This window comes from Clarias gariepinus, chromosome 1 (assembly GCF_024256425.1).
Source record: "Clarias gariepinus isolate MV-2021 ecotype Netherlands chromosome 1, CGAR_prim_01v2, whole genome shotgun sequence".
In the NCBI taxonomy this organism is placed as follows: Eukaryota; Metazoa; Chordata; class Actinopteri; order Siluriformes; family Clariidae; genus Clarias; species Clarias gariepinus.
Genome location: NC_071100.1, coordinates 13,364,926 through 13,381,080, shown reverse-complemented (window position 1 = coordinate 13,381,080; position 16,155 = coordinate 13,364,926).

The window sequence follows — 16,155 nt, the reverse complement described above, 5'->3', positions numbered from 1 at the left end:
AAGCCCCTGGCGCGTAACCCTTATTGGGGATTGGCCCTCGGGTGAAATCCCATGGTTCTTAGCCTTAACTGAGGTCCAAAGGTATCACTGTGGATGCAGCTGCCCTGAGAGCTTTCCTTGAAGGTGTTGAGAATGGATTCGACACGGGCGGGAGACAGCTGTGCCCGCCTTACGATCGAATCCCATGTGACACCCAAATATGTTGTCCTCTGAACAGGAAAGAGCATGCTTTTCGTGGAGTTGGGTCTCGATCCTAAGAAACAAAGATAAGCTGTGAAAGCATCATCTTTGTTTCTTAGGATTGAGCATCCTCACTAAAGAAGCCAACACTACTGTGGTAAAGTGTTGACTTTTTTAGTGAGGATAATGTCCCAGGAGAGAAATAGCCCGCAAGCGTCTCTTCTATCTGGGGCATCACCATATAACCTCGTGTTTTTGCATAAACGATATTCGCATAAATTGTCGATGGTACAAAAATACGGGATGAATAAGGCTTGTTCCAAGAACAAGTTAATTTGTTGTGTTGGTCGTCAAAAAAAGGGAGAGAGCGGTGTTGTGGCTCCATCTCCTGGCCACCCGACAGAAACCTGTCGTCTAATTTTGAATGTTTGGGTAAGGCTTGCTCCTGTGGCCAATCAATGTGCAGCCACTCGACTGCACGCGTTATAATTTCAAGTAGCTCCTCATACTCTCTATCTTCCAGAGAGGAGCGTTCTGGGGTAGCTACTTCTATTTCCACAGAAGCAAGAGAGCGAGTCTCTTCTACATACTCACGAGAAGCACCGGAGTGGACGTAAATCTGAAGAGCACGTACTGGACACAGTAAGTGAAGTCTCTGCTGCTCCAGAGCTGTAAAAGGCGGGGACAGAAGGCTTTAAGAACAACAGGGTGCATGGTTGAAAATGGAACTTTCGGAAGATAGTTCTGGTGAGGATGCAAAATGGCCCTGACTAGCCCAGGCGCAAAGTCTAGGCAGGATGGAGAGACTGACAAGGCATGCAGATCTCCAATCCTCTTCAGAGATGGCCATCAGAATCTTAGGGGTCATAAACCTGACAGGTGCTGACTCTAGTGGTTCGAAAGGGGTGTCAATTAGACCTTCAAGCATGATGGATAAATCCCATGAAGGGACAGTGGCTCTAGTGGGTGGCCTCAACCGTTTAGCTCCACGAATGGAACGGGCAACTAAAGGGTGCTTTCCCACAGTAACCCCATCAATCAGAACATGGCAGGCTGAAATAGCGGCTACGTACATCCTGAGAGTACGAGGGCACAAGCCTGAGGACAACTTTTTCTGCAGAAACTCCAGCACTGAAACAATTCAGCAGTGGACTGGGTCTACCTGCTTTGTCATGCACCAACTTTCAAATACATTTCATTTGAGGGCATAAGCTATCCTAGTGGAGGAAGCCCTAGCACTTAGAATAGTGTCAATTAGGCTGGCTGAAAGACCAGCTTGACTTAGTTGGTCCCGTTCAGGGACCAAACGTGAAGGTTCCAAAGCTCGGGCCGGGGATGAAATATTGTCCCCTGCGCCTAAGACAAAAGATCCCTCCTCACTGGAATCACCCATGGTGAGCCGTCAAGGAGAGATATTAGGTCCGAGAACCACACTCTGGTCGGCCAACAGGGCGCTATCAATAAGAGGCACAAACGCTATTGACGGACACTTGCCAGAACTCCTGGGAGCAGAGCTATCGGAGGAAATGCATAAAGGCATAATTTGGGCCACATGTGGGCCATGGCGTCCAGACCCAGGGGAGCTGTAAGAGTCAGAGAGTAGTAAAGGGGACATTTGCTGTCTCTTGGGGGGCAAAGAGGTCCACCTCTGCTACTTGAAATCTACCCAAATCTGACTGACTACTTCAGGGTGGGGTTTCCATTCCCTGTGTGTCAGATCATGACTGGACGGCACATCTGCTCCCACATTCATATGCTCTGGAATGTAAATCACCCTAAGGGACAGGAACTTGTCCTGTGCCCAAAGCAGAACCTGATGCGCTAGCTTATTCAAGCGCCTGTGGTTAGCATCCTGCGACAACAAGACAGACTTAGAGTGGGACCCAGAGTCAGAAACCGGGGTCTGAACCACATAGAAAGGGTACGAAGCCCCTGGCGCGTAACCCTTATTGGGGATTGGCCCTCGGGTGAAATCCCATGGTTCTTAGCCTTAACTGAGGTCCAAAGGTATCACTGTGGATGCAGCTGCCCTGAGAGCTTTCCTTGAAGGTGTTGAGAATGGATTCGACACGGGCGGGAGACAGCTGTGCCCGCCTTACGATCGAATCCCATGTGACACCCAAATATGTTGTCCTCTGAACAGGAAAGAGCATGCTTTTCGTGGAGTTGGGTCTCGATCCTAAGAAACAAAGATAAGCTGTGAAAGCATCATCTTTGTTTCTTAGGATTGAGCATCCTCACTAAAGAAGCCAACACTACTGTGGTAAAGTGTTGACTTTTTTAGTGAGGATAATGTCCCAGGAGAGAAATAGCCCGCAAGCGTCTCTTCTATCTGGGGCATCACCATATAACCTCGTGTTTTTGCATAAACGATATTCGCATAAATTGTCGATGGTACAAAAATACGGGATGAATAAGGCTTGTTCCAAGAACAAGTTAATTTGTTGTGTTGGTCGTCAAAAAAAGGGAGAGAGCGGTGTTGTGGCTCCATCTCCTGGCCACCCGACAGAAACCTGTCGTCTAATTTTGAATGTTTGGGGAAGGCTTGCTCCTGTGGCCAATCAATGTGCAGCCGCTCGACTGCACGCGTTATAATTTCAAGTAGCTCCTCATACTCTCTATCTTCCAGAGAGGAGCGTTCTGGGGTAGCTACTTCTATTTCCACAGAAGCAAGAGAGCGAGTCTCTTCTACACACTCACGAGAAGCACTGGAGTGCGCTTGTGAAGTGGAAGGAGAGACTTCCTGATCGGATGAGAGGGCGAGAGAAAAGAGGGGGGCTCTATCTCGCGCGCCTCGGCCAGATCGGCTTGTGATCCCCAGGAGTGCAGCGCGGCTTTCATTTCATGGGAAGCACTTTCATGGGAAGCACTTTCATGGGAAGAAGATTACAGTGTTTACAGTCTCCTTGAAGCCCTTAGAGAGCATGACTTTCACCCAAACATTCAAAGCAAAAAGTGGAAAGGAAATTTTTGCACGGGGGGAGGGGGGGGACATCTCACTTTAAACTCTGCCATTATATCCGTGAGTTAAACACTTTTCTTTGCTTTTTAAATTGCTTTTGATTAGTTTGTAATGCATGCGCACAATTTGGTTTGAAGACAAAAGATCTGAGGAATGTTTGCGTTTAACTCCTATTTATAACCTGCAGGTGCGTCTCATCATCAGATGACGTCACCTGACCGAGGTTATATAAGCCAAAATTTGGCATGTTTGATGAACACATGCTTCACAACCATCAACACGAAAAGATGTTCCCATAGCGTTTTCACGCAGCATCGAGTGTAGCCTTTAAAAGGGAACACAATCTCTGCTGAAAAAAGAGCACATTAGTCACTTTACTCCAAACAAAAAGTGTTATAATTTTGTTGTTTTACAATAAACATACCCTAGACGAGGGGCACACAAACTTGACGGCGCCCATGCAATTGATGCACTCATATATTTGCATAAAAAAAGATATGCAGTATTATGGTTTCTGTCATTTTTCATTTATTTTTTGTTAATAATTTTTTATTGGAAATTCAATTGTGAAAACAAACAAATGCAATGCTTCCAGAGTTGGGGGGGGGGAAGGAAAAAAAATTAAAGAGGGAGAAACACACAAAATGAATAAGTGAATCACAGAATAAGGAAATGTAAACACATACATACAAAAAAAGGGGGGGAGGGTAAGTGTTACACACATGGCTTCAATATACATAAAAACGAATCACGTTGTCGATTCTTTAACAAAGTCTATGGCAGCAGTCCAGGCATTACTTGTCCGAAGTGAAACTTTATGAAATCTGGCTGTGGCCGGTCCAAAATTAAAATGTAAAAAAAAAAATAGGAATGCCATTCAGCAGGCAAATAAGTGTCAGCTTCATACCAACTTTTCAAAATACTGTAGTCTTTTTCGCTGCCATTAATGGGCCACTGTTAATATTATTTTTTGTTGTAAAAAAGAGTGGTGTTAGAATCATCTACCAGCAATAAAAAGCCTGAGCATAAAAAAAAACATTCACCTTAAAAAGTACGGAAAGAAAATTTACTACCTGATGCCAAACACTCAGGATAAATGGGCATTCCCAAAACATATGCTTGTAATCCCCTATTGAGCTTGTATTGCATTTTTACATGTTTTATCAATGGACAATTTCAGCAAATAAGCTATGCATGGTGTTACATACACTCTATGAATGAACTTAAAGTTTATCAACTGATGGCGCTACTCTTAGATAAAGTGGAACTATTATTTCAAATAGTCCCCCAGTCAAGATCAACACCAAAAACTCTAGGCTCTCTGAACAAATTATACAGATAAGAGACCAAACCCTGATTTGGAGATTTCTGTAGATATTGAAGCAGAGGGTGATATTCTAACTGAGCATCCCAGAGAACACCATACGCTCTAAGTGCAGAATGCAACCTAAGATATAAGAAATAGGAATTTCTGGGGATTGAAAAAGAGTGAGAGTCAGAGTCCCTTCAGAGTTAAAAATGTCATTTAGAATGTGAACATTTTTAGCTGACCAGGAAGAGGAAACAAATGGTTTAGAGCCTGTCAAGAGGTAATTATTGTGCCTTCTAGAGAGAATCTATGAAATTTACAATTATAGCCAAGAAACTTGCACGCCTGTTTCCAGACTTCAAAAGAGCAAGTTATGATGGGTCCGAAACAAAGCGTTGAGCTTCTATGTGTGATGCCACCAATGGTAGGTCATGGTAATCTATAACCATGCACCATGCAGCACCATGCAGGACAGACGAGCTCTACAGAGGGTGGTGCGATCAGCTGAGCGCATCATCCGCACCGAGCTCCCTGACCTGCACTTGATCTACAGCAAGCGGTGCTGGACCAAGGCCAGGAAGATTGTGAAGGACCTCAGCCATCCCAACAATAGACTGTTTTCTCTGTTGCGGTCTGGGAAGCGATTCCGCTCCCTGAAGGCCAACACAGAGAGACTGAGGAGGAGCTTCTTCCCGCAGGCGATAAGGTCTCTCAATCACATCACACCACACAGGAGTTAATGTCTTTTAAACATTGACACTGACTGGACAATCATGGACACATTCATACAATACATATTTACATATCTGAAGCCATTGCACATGTCACTTTATACAATACATGTTTACCTGCCATTGCACATGACACTTTGCCACTCTGACACTTTAAGACATTTCAATGCCACTTTAAAACACTTTAAAAAATTTTATATATATATATTTCCCCCCCATATTCCTATATTCTATTATTTTTACATGCCCTTATTTGTACAGTTGTTAATTTTACTAGTTACATTTATTTTCCTTTGTATTTTATGTTATTTCTTTAATTAATATTTATTCCTTATATATAGTTTTTTTATTTTTTTTTTAAGGTCACCGGCGGTCGTATAAGCATTTCACTGCATATCGTACTGTGTATGACTGTGTATGTGACAAATAAAATTTGAATTTAAATTTGATTTTGAATTTGATTTGAATATAAGAATAAACCAATTCTTGTTCAATAACACACCAAGATGTTTTAGTTGAAGGTTCAAGCCTTTAAAGATCTTAATTTAAAAAAAACAAAAGTACCACTTAAAATTAGGAATAGCCAGACCGCCAGAAAGTTTTGGGTATTGTAGTGTTGATAGGCGTATTTTAGGTCTTTTACCATGCCATATAAAGTTTGTACATAACTTATCAATATCTTTAAAAAACTGTGGTGAAGGCGATAGCGGTATAACAAAGAACAAAGAACTTGAGGAAGAATATTCATTTTTAATATTGTTATCCTACTACAGAGAGAGATCTGTAACGAAGACCACATCTCCAAGTCCTTCTTAATTTTTTGTAAAATATGATTAAAGTTATGTTTAAAGATTTTTACACCCAAATTAGTAAAATTAGACGACTAAATCTAAATTGGAAAGGAGACAGGAAGATCAGAATCCAGAGGCATTAGGATGAATTTATTCCAGTTTATCTTATACCCAAAAAAAAAAAGAAATTCTCAAATAAAGTTAGGGCTTGATTAACCGATTTCTTGATATCTGAAAGGAAAAGAATGATGTCATCAGCATAAAGTGATATGTGATGTATGGAATTACTAATATGTATTGGAGAAATGAGAGAACTCTATCTGACTGATTGAGCCAAAGGCTCCAGTGATAAAGCAAATAAGATTGGCGATAGGGGGCAACCCTGTCTGGTGCCACTCTGGAGAGAGAACTGTAAAGAAACTATATGGCCAGTAGAGACACATGCTGTGGGGTTGGAGTAAAGTGTTTGAATCATGTGAATGAAAGACAGTCCAAACCCAAATCTCCTGAGTACAGCCCACAAATAAAACCATTCCAGTCTATCAAAAGCCTTCATAGCATCCAAGCTAAAAACTGCACTAGAGTGTTTATTATTTCGGCAGGCATCAATTATTTGCAAAAGACACCTAATATTGTCTAAGGCTAATTGGCCTCTAAAGAAGCCGGTCTGGTCCTCATGTATCCCCTCTTAGATCTGGGGGACTCATAGAAGCAGAGTATTATGGTAAACTGGTATGTTTAGATGCTGTCCTCCTCACTTTCATCACTCAGGTTTGTTGACGGTGAGGTGATTGGTTGCTTTACATCTCAGGGAGCCTTCATGTCTGTGTTTCCTTCTTGCTCTCTATTTTAGTTATGCTGTTATAGTTAGTCCTGATGGAGTCTCTGCTTGCACTCTACAGTAAATATATATATTTACATCATACATTATATGACTGTGACCAAACCTAACTGTTATCTCTTTTCTTCTGCTCTCTCTCCTGCTCTTTCTCTTCCCTCTCTCCCCCTCTCTCTCCTTCCCTCTCTCTGTCGAGCTACACATGTCGTTCCTGAGCTGCCAGTGATCCAGACTCCCTCTGCCCTCCGGACCTGTCTGACCCATCCTGGTGTCCCGCTTCTGGTTGGAGATCTCGTCACATGGATGCCCCGTGTGTCTCTTTGGGATGCGTCTTGTGTCTGGGGATGGTTCTCTCTACCTAGAAGACGGTTCTGGCCTCGACAGGTGTTGGCAGCTGTTTCTCTGAGGACTTGACTGTTCGATAGTTCAGGACTGGAACTTCATACAAGTCTACCTAAGTTTTCAATAACTAACTGGACTCCATATTACCATCAATTAACATCAATGGTTATGCTAAACTGTTAGCCTGCCAACTAACACACAGTATGAATGCAGATCAATTCCTGCTCTCTGTTTCACCAAAATAAGGAAGGGTTCCCTGTTGAGTCTGGTTCCTCTCAAGGTTTCTACCTATTACTATCTCAGGGAGTTTTTCCTTGCCACTGTCACCCTCGGCTTGCTCACCAGGGACTATCTGACCATTTTGATTCATACACATTCAAATTCCATACAAACCTAAATAATTCTTTTAATTGTGTAAAGCTGCTTTGGGACAATGCCAATTGTTAAAAGCACTATACAAATAAAATTGAATTAAATTGAATGTATTAATTCAGCAACACAGGTGTTCAATCTGTTAGAAAGAACTTTTGCATAAATCTTAATAGCAGAATTTAACAATAATAAGTGTAGGTGCTTGTTATTCACAAGTTCTGATGGGTGTCTTTTGTTACACAGTGTCACTGACGACTTCAGACGTTTTGTTGATTTCTTTGTCTCTTGTTTATTTTTAACATCAAAAACAACGGTTGTTACAGTTTCTTGCATAAATCCACTGTAGTCACGACAAGTCGCTTGCTGTGTTCTGTAGCTTCGATAGATTACAGTTACAGCAACTTATTTTACTGTATTCCTTTTAGCTTACTGTCTCACGGTCAAAAGCTTGTGTGCTCCACACCTTTCTGTATCCTTCCGTGTCTTAACAACAACTAACAACTAACGTGCGTGATAAACATGAAACTGCATAACTGTGGGATGATGTCACAGAACAACTCATGAAATGATGTCACAATACAAATTATAAGTATGATACTTAATGCTTAATGCTTAACTAATAAACTGAAATAAGATAAACATAACAACAAATCACAAGAATGAAATATGGCCCTTAAATTTCCAGCCCCTAATTGACAGGCAGGAAGACTGACAATTACACAAATTTTTTTGTTTTGTTGTTTTTTCCTCCCTTTTTTTTACAATTGGGCCACAAAATTTACTATTGGATTAAAATTTGAATCAGCTTTCTTAACACTTTAAACATTTGTTAACGGTTTAACTTAAGGTATTCATATCGCTGCATACCAAATGAAAGGAACATGACTACTTTATAAGGTAATTAACAGTCCATTTCACATATCAGGCACAGCTTATCGATGGGTCTGTCCAGGGTACTGGTTTTAGTTTTGACCAGTACACGTCTCACAAGTCCTTTTTTATCAGGGAACACTTTCGTGATCCTTCCGACGACCCATGAATTTCTTGGAGAAGACTCATCAATTATTAGAACTACGTCTCCAATCGAGAGGTTTTTTCTCACCTGAGACCATTTTTGGCGCTCCTGAAGCAAGGGCAAGTATTCACGCACCCATCGCTTCCAAAATAGGTCGGCAAGGTACTGAATTTGCTTCCACTTGCGACGTGCGTAAATGTCCTCTTTTTTGAAAAGTCCAGGAGGCAAGTTTGGCTGTTTTTTTATCAGCAGAAGGTGGTTAGGTGTCAGGGGCTCCAGGTCTGTGGGATCGTCTGTAGCGGTGGTAAGGGGACGGTCATTCATTATAGCTTCCACCTCACACAGGAATGTGTGCAAGCTCTCATCGTTTAATGTTTGTTCTTTTAGTACAGACCTCAAGATTTTTTTAACTGACCTTATCTGCCTTTCCCATATTCCACCGAAGTGAGACCCAGCAGGAGGATTAAATATCCATTGTATCCCCTTTTGCATGAGGACGCCTTCAATTTTTGACTGATTCCACTGTTGGATAGCTTTACGCAATTCAGTCTCAGCGCCTATGAAGTTTGTTCCATTATCACTTCTCATAACTGACACCTGGCCTCTTCTGCACATGAAGCGTCGAATAGCATTTAGGCAGGAGTCTGTATCTAATGACTGTGCGACTTCAATGTGCACGGCTCTTGTTGTCAGACAAGTAAACAATACGCCATATCTTTTAACATTACTTCTACCCCGTTTGACCTCGAAGGGTCCAAAATAGTCTACCCCTACGTTAGTGAACGGTGGGTGATCTGGTGTTATTCTTTCGCGTGGCAGTTCTGACATTTTTGTTCACTATTCTTCGCTCTGATCTTTCTGCATGTCACACAACTGGACAGAAACTTTCTCACAAGGGAATTTGCTGTCGAAATCCAGTATTTCTGCCGCAATTTTGAAAGCATATAATTCCTTCCACAATCTCCAACCTGTTCGTGAGTGTTTCGTAAGATTAGAGTTGTAATGTGTGAGTCTTTAGGTATAATGACAGGGTGTTTTGCATGCTCAGGCATTGCGGACCTACCAAGACGTCCTCCAACACTTAGCACTCCATCCTGCAGTACTGGATCTAGTTTGGAGAGACAACTGTTTCTTTTTACGGATGCATTACCCTTTTGTAACATGGAAATTTCATCTTTGAATTTTTGGTTTTGAACGAACTTAATGACTTCGTTTTCTGCCATTGTTAAGTCCTTAATTGTTAAAGACTTATGGTTTTCTATTATTGAGTTGTTTGCCTGTCCCTTAATCCTTTTTGTTCTCTGTTTAAGCATGTCTTTAACGCAAAGAATCCAGGCAACGGATCTTTTTAGCTTATACCAGTCAGAGTGATAGTTAATCAGTTTACTCACGGCATCTGTGCTCTCTGTAGTTTTTACGAGATTCACTGAGGCTGAGTGTTTAATCTCAATGTTTTTTCGTCGACAGATCGTGAATGTTCTCAGGCCATTTACTCTCTGGTGTTTTAAGAAAGGGGGGACCATGGATCCAATTGTTGTTTTTCATGAATTTTTCACAGGAAACTCCTCTGGAAGCAGCGTCAGCTGGGTTTTTTGAAGTGTTGACGTACCTCCACTGCTGTGGCTTGGTTGACTCTCGTATGATGGAGATTCTGTTAGCGACAAAGGTTTTAAAGCGAAGTTTCTTCATTAACAATGTATCTCAAGACAGTTGTGCTGTCGGTCCAAAACACAGAGTCCAGCAGTTCTATTTCCAGTTGACCTTTCAACATTTTATCGTTGTTTACAGCAACCACTGCCGCTGTCAATTCCATTCGGGGGATAGTAGTTTGTTTCAAGGGCGCTACGCGAGAATTCCCCATCATGAATGCACAGTGTGTGAGTCCATCAGCATTTACTAACCTAATATACGAGACAACTCCATATCCCATTTCACTTGCATCTGAGAAGTGGTGAAGTTGTGCTGTATTTGTGACTCCAAAGTCAACTGGTTTTACGCATCTTGCTACACTAAACTCAGACAATTGATGCAACTCGTGTAGCCAGGCCCTCCATCTTTTTATGAATTGTTCGGGAATGTAAATTGAACTAGTGACTGACAAGATTCCTCTTCTAGTCACGGGCCGCTCTTTTAAACTAATCTTGAACTTGAGCGTGTCTGAATTAATACACCACAGCACCCCTAGAGCTCTTTCAACAGGGAGTGCGTCTTTACTCAAATCTAAGTCCCTCACGTCTTTAATTCTCTCACACTCAGGGATGGAAGCTAGCAATGTACGACTATTACTTGCCCACTTAGTGAGGTGAAACCCTCCACTTGCGCACAGTTTGGTGAGATTACTATATAGCGCAACTGCTTGACTATGACTAGAGACAGACTTCAAGCAGTCATCTACATAAAAGTTTTTAAGTACTGTGTTGACTGCCTCGGCAGATGCATTGCTGCGGTTTTCTTCTGCTGTTTTCCTAAGGGTGAAGTTAGCTACACTTGGAGATGATTTTGCACCAAACAAATGAACAACCATTTTATACTCAACCAAGTCCTGACTCACGTCTCCATTCGGCCACCACAGGAAACGCAACAAGTCTGTGTCCTTTTCCGGAACTCTAACCTGATAGTACATGGCTTCCACGTCTGCCATCATGGCAACTTCCTCTTGTCTAAAGCGTGTGAGCACCCCCATGAGTGAGTTTGTCAGATCGGGTCCCTGCAGAAGCTCGCTATTTAATGATATTCCCTGATAGCTGGCAGCACAGTCAAAGACTACCCTTAGCTTTTTCTTTTGAGGATGGTACACACCATGGTGAGGTATGTACCACACTTGCCCGTCTTGTCGACTTAGGTGGGGTGTGGGGACCTTGACTGCATGACCCTTCTCAAACATGTTGTTCATGAAGTTTAAATACTCTTTGTGAAAGGAGCGGTTGTGCTTAAACTTCCGTTTGAGGTTCAGTGCGCGCTGCATGGCTGCGCTTTGGTTATTGGGCATTTGAGTGGCTGCTTTCTTAAGTGGGAGACAGATGTAGAAGTGATTATCGGTAAACTGCAAAGAGTTAGTTACAGAGTTTAAAAACTGATAGTCCTCCTGTGACAACTCAGCTTTGTCATCACAATTCCGTTCAGGAAAATCATGGTTGTACTGTTGTATCAGCATTTGTTCTACACTTTCGATGGAAACTCTGTTGACTGCAACGCTCACTTGCTCATTGTCACATGTGCCTTCCTCGACCGACTCTCGAAGAGGTCCATTTATGGTCCATCCAAGAGCGGTCTTTACTGCGTATGGCCCATTGTGCCTGCTGTTAATTACTCGCCATGGTTCTAGGAGCCTGTGCTCTTTGTTACCTATGAGAATTTCAACTCCTTCATTAATGTAAGGCAGTTTTACTTCGCTGAGGTATGGCCACTTATCGATGACGTGCTGTTGTGGAATGTTTTCCACTGAGACTGGGATACTCTTTTGTGTGAACACTTTGGGGAGTTCAACAAAGGTGTTTTCTTCCAGACTACTAACCTCTAGGTCAGTAAGCACGTAACTTTCTACTTGTTTCCTCGCGTTCATGGTGCTTAACATGATGTCAATTCTTTTTACCTTGTACGTTTAATCGCCTTGCTAATGACTCTGTACAAAAGGTAGCAGAGCTACCTGGGTCCATAAAGGCGTATACTTTTACTGTCTTGTTGCCTTTCTTGGACTTTATTTTAACAGGTACTATGGAGAGAATACAGTCATCTCCAGCCCCGATACACGCACTCGTTTCGTGACTCGCTGCAACAGGCAATGTTTGAACTGGTTCGGTTTCGTCAGCCTTTGCGATCGCTTGAGCTGTGTCTTTTGCTGCAATGTGTAGCATGCGAGGATTTTTCTTTGAGCACAACTGACATGTAATTTTCTTCGTGCAGTCTTTGCTTAAGTGTCCTTTTACTAAACAGCCAAAGCAGAATCCATTCTTTTTTAGAAAGTCCAATTTGACCTTATATGTCTCATTGTTAAACTGTTGGCATTCATCTAGGGTATGATCTTGCTCACAGGATGCACAAGGTTTAGTGAAGGCACTAATAACTAATGCACCACTACTCTTTACTGTAATTGAGTCTTTATGATTTTTACCAACCTGTTTTGCGCCGGTCGCAAAGCTGCTACCTCTCTTTTCTTCCATTTTCTGCTTGAATCCTGGAAGGGGTTTGTTGCTGTGTTTTTTACCACTAGTAGAAAAGTTCAGGTCTCCAAAAAGTGGGTTGGACATTACCTTTGCTTTTCGGTCTACGAATTTCATCAGCTGCACGAACTTAGCTCTTTCCTGATTGCGCTCCTCGTACTTGTATACGTGGCTTCTCCATTTTTCACGCAATTTGTAGGGCAGTTTTGAGGCAACACTCCTCAAGTTGGTAGCATTGTCTAGCTCATCCATGTAATCGATGCTTGACATGGTATTGTAACATTTTACTAGGAACAGGGAGAAAGTTTTCAGCGACTTTCCGTCCTCTGACTTTATTTCCGGCCAGTTGAGTGCCTTTTGCATCAGCGTTGTAGCGATTATTTGTCTATTTCCGAAATTGTCATGTAACAGTTTCATAGCCTCTGCGTAACCACGATGTTCTGGCATGAGCTGGCAGCTTGTCACTAGGTCCCTAGGCTGTCCTTTAGTATACTGCTCAAGAAAGAACAGCCTTTCCAGATTGCTATCAGTTTTGGTTTCGATGGCATGTTTAAAGGCTCTTACGAAGGACGTGAACTCAAGAGGGTCACCATAGAAATAAGGAACGTTACGCGGAGGTAAGGAAAGTTGCCTCTGACTCTTGGCAAACATTTCTGTAAGATCTGCCTAAATTGGCATCCTACTCTGAGGCTCCACTATGTCAGTGTTATAAAGTAAGTGTTCGTTACCTTGGGTAGGTCGTTCCATTTGGGTGCTTGACATTATGGGTTTGGCACTCACTGGCATGCTTAAGTGGGTTGCTCGGAGGCGTGATGGCAGCTCGAGGTATTCCGTTGCCAAACTGTGGTCGCAGTGGCCGTTGTGCTCCGGTTCCGGGGGGCATGCACCACTTGTTTCGACGACCACGCTCCGTCTCGCAGGATGTTGTTTATTACGGTTCTGGTAAGAATTTAGTTCAGCATCGGCTATTGCAAGCGCCGATTCCAATTCCAGCCTTTCCTTTTGTGCCTTTAATTGTGCTTGCTTAGCCTTTAGTTGTGCCTTCAATTGCTCTTCCTCAACCTTTAATCGTGCTTTCATCTGCTCTTCCTCGGCCTTTAATCATGCTTTCATCCGCTCTTCCTCAGCCTTTAATCGTGCTTCCTCCAGTTCCAGCGCCTGCCGATCTCTCAAGGTTGCTGCTTTAGCCAGCAAAGCTGCTCTGTTGGCTTCTGCCCTTTTTAGTCTAGCTTCGGATGCTGCTGACGTTAAAGACCTCTTGGATGCCGCTGACGTTACGCTTCCCTGCCTTTGGGGGGCGGGCGTCTTGCGCTCCAGCATTGACACACTGTCGTTTGGCGAAACTCCATCGTCACCTGTTTGGGGCAACTTAAAGCGATTACTAGTGTCCGCGATCTACGACTTCACTCTTACCATGAATTCTGAGCAGCGCGTTAATCTAGGGTGAAACCAGTGGTGCTGATCGGTTTCACGCTTTTCATCCTTTGCGCACGATCGCACGGTTACATTGCTTTCAATAAAGTCATTTAGCAGCGCTTTGTATTGGCGGCGCTTGGCTTTAACGTCATGCAAATTACAAGCATTGTCCATAAGCGCCTCTAGTTCCTTGTATAATACAGTCAACTGACTCCACTTGCCTTCTTTGGCGCTCTTCAGTTCGTCGAGCACCATCACCTGCTCAGATTCGGCGATAGCAGCGTTGTCCTCGCCGTGTGACATGGTGGAGTTTAAGGCAGGCAAGTCCTCTCGCTTTCGGTTTCGGTTGCTCGTTATCAGTCAATGCGCGTTTTCGAAGTCGCACGCGCGCTCTTCTCACTCTTAAATCACTTATCTTCATTTTTGCAGCGGAGCAAGCTTTTGACTTCAATGTAGGTGCTTGTTATTCACAAGTTCTGATGCGTGTCTTTTGTGACACAGTGTCACTGACGACTTCAGACGTTTCGTTGATTTCTTTGTCTCTTGTTTATTTTCAACATCAAAAACAACGGTTGTTACAGTTTCTTGCATAAATCCACTGTAGTCACGACAAGTCGCTTGCTGTGTTCTGTAGCTTCGATAGATTACAGCAACTTATTTTACTGTATTCCTTTTAGCTTACTGTCTCACAGTCAAAAGCTTGTGTGCTCCACACCTTTCTGTATCCTTCCGTGTCTTAACAACAACTAACAACTAACGTGCGTGATAAACATGAAACTGCATAACTGTGGGATGATGTCACAGAACAACTCATGAAATGATGTCACAATACAAATTATAAGTATGATACTTAATGCTTAATGCTTAACTAATAAACTGAAATAAGATAAACCTAACAACAAATCACAAGAATGAAATATGGCCCTTACAATAAGGGTCTGTAACTCCCACAATTAAATGAGTCCTTTCCAGATTTTAACAATAGTGAAATCAGTGCTGTGCTTTAATCACTATGAAAGTAACCAACGTCAAGCGAGTGGTGAATAGACTTAAGCAGTAAAGGACCAGCCAAATCCCAGATCTCTAAAAAGAATTCTGGAGGTATTCCATCTAACCCCAGTGATTTGTGTCTTGTCATGGAGGCAGCTGCCAACTTTAACTCCTCCAAAGTGGTTGGGGCATCTAATTGCTCTGCTGTCAAATGATAAACCAACGTTGACAAGTAATAACCAATATCAATAAACCCCAGAGAACAGTCAGTAAACAATATCAAACAAGTGAAGTAAAAAAAAAATATGCTTAGGCTGAATTGAGGGTAGGCTTCATGTGAAATGTGGGATGGAGAGTAATGGGTTGGAGCGCACAACGGAGGACCTTCTAAAAATCCAAGCGGGCCGCCGAGTAGCGGAGCGACTACTCGGAAAGAAAAGGCTCTTTCCCGACCGAGCTAGCGCGAGCACACCACGGCAACCAAAGCAGAGCGGCGAGATGAAAATCCCGGCACTGGATCTTAGGGCGGAGGCCAACGCTGCACAAGCACGGAGCAAAATACAGCTCTGTCAGCTGGCGAGGCGACCTGCAGCTGCGCCTTCCCTCCTACAACGGCGCCGTTGAACCCCTACGCATTCCTTGCCCAAGTGAAGCTAGCCGCCGACTTCGCAGGGCGACGCGCTCCGGGCACTGAAAGACCTCCGGACCGATGAGCGGAAGGATTGGGCCAAGCTGCGGAAGTCGCTCCACTTCCGGTTCAGCGCGGGTGACCGCAAAGAGGCAGCGTGCGAGGAGCTGGCCCGTCGCTCATTTGTCCGGGGACTCCGACCGACGTGGATCCGCGAGCACCAGGTTAGCGGCACCAGCTTCCCTTTCCGAGGCGCTGAGCCCATAATGGCGGCACATCACGGCGAAAGAGCTGAGCGACCGCCCGCAGCTTGGTGGCGCTCGGTAGGTGAACCTAGCCGGGACAGGGCTACCCGTCGCGGCTAGGCAACGAGCAAGTCTCTGAGGTTTCGTGGCGAGGCACGGGACCTCGGGACTACCGC